Genomic DNA, 5,516 nt, shown 5'->3' on the forward strand with positions numbered 1-5,516 from the left:
AATCCTATCTCCAAAGCACCTTACTGCATGGCTCCAGCAGAACTGAAGGAACTTCATGAGCAACTACAGGAGCTGCTTGACAAGGGCTTCATCCTTCCTAGTCACTCACCATGGGGAGCACCTGTATTGTTCGTGAAGAAGAAAGATGAGAGCATGCGCCTGTGTATAGATTACCGGGCACTGAACCAAGTCACAATCAAGAACAGGTATCCTCTTCCCAGAATAGATGACCTGTTTGATCAGCTAAAGGGAGCAGCAGTGTTCTCTAAAATAGACCTCAGATCAGGTTATCATCAGGTGAAGGTTAAAGAAGGGGACATACCCAAGACAGCATTCAGGACTAGATACGGACATTACGAGTTCGTAGTCATGCCCTTTGGCGTGACAAATGCTCCAGCTACTTTCATGGACCTTATGAACAGGGTATTCAGAGAATATTTAGATAGGTTCGTTATCGTGTTCATCGATGACATCCTTATCTATTCCAGAACTTAGGAAGAACACATAGAGCACCTGAAAATAGTATTGCAGACCCTTCAGCAGAATCAGCTGTACGCCAAGATCACCAAATGTGAGTTTTGGGCTAGATCAGGTGTCCTTCCTGGGTCACATCATCTCAAAGGATGGTATCATGGTAGACCCCAGTAAAATAGAAGCTGTGAGCAACTGGAAAAGACCCAAGAACGCCTGTGAGATTAGAAGCTTTCTGGGATTAGCAGGTTACTACAGGAAATTCGTAGAGGACTTCTCCAGGATAGCCTCCCCACTGACAGCTCTTACCAGAAAGAACAGAAAATTTCAGTGGACAGAGGACTGTGAGAACAGTTTCAGCGAGCTGAAAAGGAGATTGACCAGTGCACCTATTCTGACTCTACCAGAGAACGCAGATAGCTTTGACATATATAGTGATGCCTCGAAGTTGGGACTAGGAGCAGTGCTGATGCAAGATGGCAAGGTGATCGTCTATGCCTCCAGACAACTTAAGGATTATGAGAAGTACTATCCTACTCATGACCTTGAGCTTGCAGCAGTGGTGTTCGCTCTCAAGATTTGGAGACATTACTTGTATGGAGCTCAGTGCAGAGTGTATACAGATCATCAGAGTCTGAAGTACTTCTTCACTCAGAAGGATCTGAATATGCGACAGCGTAGATGGCTAGAACTGGTCAAAGACTACGACATAGATATCCTCTACCACCGGGTAGCAGACGCCCTCGGCAGGAAGTCCAGCGCTACCCTATTATCTCTAGCAGCCATGTCACCGCCCCTACAGAAGGAGATCTCAGATTTCGGTCTCGAGCTCATAGTCGGACAGCTCTCTACTATGACATTAGAGTCTACCCTGCTCGGTGACATCCAGAAATTCAGAGGATCAAGCAAGGCTTAGCAGAATCAGAAGGTGGAGAGTTCAGAATATCAGATAGCGGGGTGTTATATTTTGGTGACAGGCTATATGTTCCGGATCAGGAGGAACTACAGAGGAAAATCCTAGACGAGGCTCACAAGACTCCCTATGCGATGCATCCTGGCTCCACCAAAATGTACCAGGACATGAAGAAACGTTTTTGGTGGCCTGGGATGAAGAGAGACATCGCTCGATATGTCAGCACCTGCCTAACCTGTCAGAGGGTTAAGGCAGAACATCAGAGACCAGGGGGAGTTTTGCAGCCCATACAGATACCAGAATGGAAGTGGGAAGACATTTCTATGGATTTTATAGTGGGATTACCCAGAACCACGAATGATTTTGATACCATCTGGGTAATAGTCGACAGATTGACTAAATCAGCCCACTTCTTAGCTATCAGGATATCCTACTCCATGGAACAGCTAGCTCAGTTGTATCTCAAGGAGATCGTTAGATTACATGGAGTCCCACGAACCATTATTTCAGACAGAGACAGCAGGTTCACGTCACACTTCTGGGAGTGTGTACAGACAGCTTTGGGCACGAAGTTAAAGTTTAGCACAGCCTTCCATCCGCAGACAGATGGACAGACGGAGCGAGTAAATCAGGTACTCGAGGATATGCTCCGAGCATGTGCCCTAGATTTCAAGGGAAGTTGGTGCAAATATCTGAGTTTAGCAGAATTTGCATACAACAACAGCTATCAGGCCACTATCGGTATGGCACCTTATGAGGCTCTCTATGGGCGGAGGTGTAGATCTCCAATCTGCTGGTATGAGAGTGGTGAACAGAAAGAACTAGAACTTCAGACAGATCTAGTGGCAGATACCACAGCAGCTATACAGCAGATCCGCCAGAGGATAGAGACAGCTCAGAGCCGCCAGAAAAGCTATGCTGATACACGGCGCAGACCTTTAGAGTTTTCAGTTGGGGATTCAGTGTTCCTTAGAGTAGCTCCCATGAAGGGAGTAATGCGTTTTGGGAAGAAGGGCAAGCTAAGTCCCCGATATGTGGGACCATACCTTATCAGCAGAAGAGTGGGCAAGGTAGCATATGAGCTAGAGCTACCCCAGGAAATGGCAGCTGTCCACAATGTATTTCATGTCTCTATGCTGAAGAAGCATATCCCAGATGCCACCCAGGTGATTGAGCCCCAGTCGGTACAGATCCGCGAAGACCTCAGCTATGACAGTCGGCCTATTCAGATAATAGACCGAGCAGTTAAGAAATTGCGGAACAAGGAAGTACCATTAGTCAAAGTCATTTGTCACAGTCACACAGCAGAAGAGGCAACATGAGAGACAGAAGTCAGCATGAGACAGAAGTATCCAGAATTATTCTAAGTTCGAGGACGAACTTTTTATAAGATATGGGGGATTGTAACGCCCGAAAATTCTCAAAACTATTTTAGAAATATTCTATGATTTTTCTGGAATCTTAGGATATTTTTACAGAATTTTTAGAGTAGCGGAAGTAGCAAAAACAAATAGAAAACGAAAACGGCCTAAACGGGAATTGAACCCGAGACCTATGGTTTACGGGTAATTCTAGTAACCAGTTGAACCCAGCAGGGCCGTGCTGAAAGGAAAGGGAAACATTTATATTTAAGTTTAAGATTGGCCGAAATATCCACTTAAAATAAATAGAAAACTTGAGTGGGTTTGGTTTATTTCTTTGGTTCGGGAATTCTCCACCGAGACCTCACCTTACACGCCACCCCCTCTCCTTCTCCTTCTTCCTCTCGGCACCAACCCTAGGGTTCTCTCCCTAGGGCCCTAAGAGCACCTTCCGGCAGCGATTCCAGCACAAGAACGTTCCCCTCCGCGAGAAGAACGCGTTGGAGCGAGGAGATTGTCGAAAGGATCGTCTCCACCGGAATTCTAGCGAATAGAGTTGTAAGAAAATTAGCGTACGAGGTAAGAAACCCCTCACCTGCAGTATAAGTAGTTTCCGTGTGAATTCCATGTTTTAGTTTAGTAATATGTAGATTTTCGGCACAAGGATGTGAATTAGTGCATACTAAGTGTTCGATTAAATTATTTAGCACAGAAAAATACAACTTAGGCATTTTAATAACTCAGTAAATGCAATAGAAGCATTTAAATTGTTTAGTTAGCCTTGCCACAGCATATATGGGACTACGGTCTAATGGGTGGGCACCCACAGTTGCCTCTAGGTTCAGATAACCTAGTAGAAGCAAGGTAAATTAATTAGCTATGATTCAGTATTTTATTTTCAGTAGTGGCACTGTACAGGATTAGATATCGATTGGGCTGGGCTCCCATAGTCGGTCCCTAGGTTTAGATAACCTAGTAAACCTTGCTAAATTCGGGATTTGCAACCCCGGGTTTAGTTGAGGATGCGCGCATAGCATGTACAGTTGCCGGGCCCATTAGCAGTATGATTATGTATTTTAATCTATTATATTATAGTTTTTCAAAACTCACAAAGATCAGTTATGTTAGTTGAGTTTGAATTCAGTTCCAGACTAGTTTAATTCATGTTCAGCTCAGTTTTCCTTGTTGTTACACATGATAGTTATGGTTAGCTTTGTATGCTATGCTTTAGTGTTCATGTTCAGCTTTTATTACACATGTTTAGATGATAGTATGCCATGACTAGCTTTGATTTCTATGTATGATAACATGCCATGTTTTAGTCTAATCAGTGCACTTTCAAACAGCATGTTTTAAAAGCATATTGCATCGAATGCACGTTTTAGTGAGGTAGATGGTTTCTTACTAAGCGAAAGCTTATAGATACTTTCTTTTCTTTATACTGCAGATAAAGGTAAAGGAAAGATGGACTAGAGGAGGTTGGAGGACAATGCTACGAAGATGTGTGTGGGCAGGAACTTGGAAAGAAGATCTTAGGGAACTCTAGCAAGCTTTGTTTAAACATTAGTACTTTTTAGTGTTTTAGCAATTTGCACTTTAGTATGTTGATCGCTATGAATTAGTTAACCATGCACTCTATTATGCTTAGAACATTGTTCTTTATGATGTTAGAATGTTAGTTGTGGTTGTTAGAGTGTTTCCTAGCCATCTTAGAACATGTAATGTGATTGAGGCACGAAATAGTGCTGAAATCAGGGGTTCTGGTTCGAAATCAGAAACCCAGATCGATCTACAGATCGATCAGAGTTGGGTTGTGCCACTGGATCGGTCAGCTGACCGATCCAGTCGCGAACAGAGAGTTAGCGTCTGTTATGGATCGGTCAGCCGACCGATCCAGATGCGAACAGAGGGTACAGAAACTCACTGATCGGTCAGCCGACCGATCAGTGAGCCACTGGATCGGTCTACCGACCGATCAGTGTACTCCTGGATCGGTCGGTAGACCGATCCAGCCGCATACAGAAGCGAGATGGCTTGTGGATCGGTCAGCCGACCGATCTAGAGTTTTCTCCGTGCCGGTATCAAGCTGGATCGATCACTGGATCGATCCGACAGCCCAATCAATTCATGGATCGATTGAAATGCCTGATTACAGCTAGCAGGACATCCGAGAGGCATAGATTATCTTCCCTAGCATGTGTACAACTCCTAGGTACACCTAGAATATTAAGTTCAGATTTTACAGTAATCAGTTTAGTAAAATTTTAATCAATCCAGATTTTCGCAATAGTAATTTAGCACAGCATAATGTAGCGATCGGCCTCTATGCAAAAGCACACAGAACATGCCAACGCAGCAATGTAACTTTCATAGTGCAAATGAAGCACAATATAACACAATTGGCAAGAGGGCTCAATTTCAAGATTCATCCACGCGTCACAGTTTATTCCACATTCCATGTCACATTCCGTGTTTCTAATCATCCCTGCAAAAACAAAAAAAAAAAAAGTGCACGAAGAATAGGAAGAATTGTTTTCACAATTGTCAAACGTTTCCCAATGAAATCTTGTTCGCGTATCCATCAATGATAATTGAAAAGTAAACCTTATGGATCCAGTTTTATTCTCACAAAAAAGCAAACTCGAAGTCCAATACTCTTTTCTTGCAACGTTTAATTTCAAAATTGAAGATAGCATTGGAAGGTCTTCTTGATAGAGCAGTTCGGTGACCTTGTAGCAATGTAAGTCTCAACAAGCCTACCTAGGCCAATC

This window comes from Zingiber officinale, chromosome 6A, assembly GCF_018446385.1.
Source record: "Zingiber officinale cultivar Zhangliang chromosome 6A, Zo_v1.1, whole genome shotgun sequence".
Taxonomy (NCBI): Eukaryota; Viridiplantae; Streptophyta; class Magnoliopsida; order Zingiberales; family Zingiberaceae; genus Zingiber; species Zingiber officinale.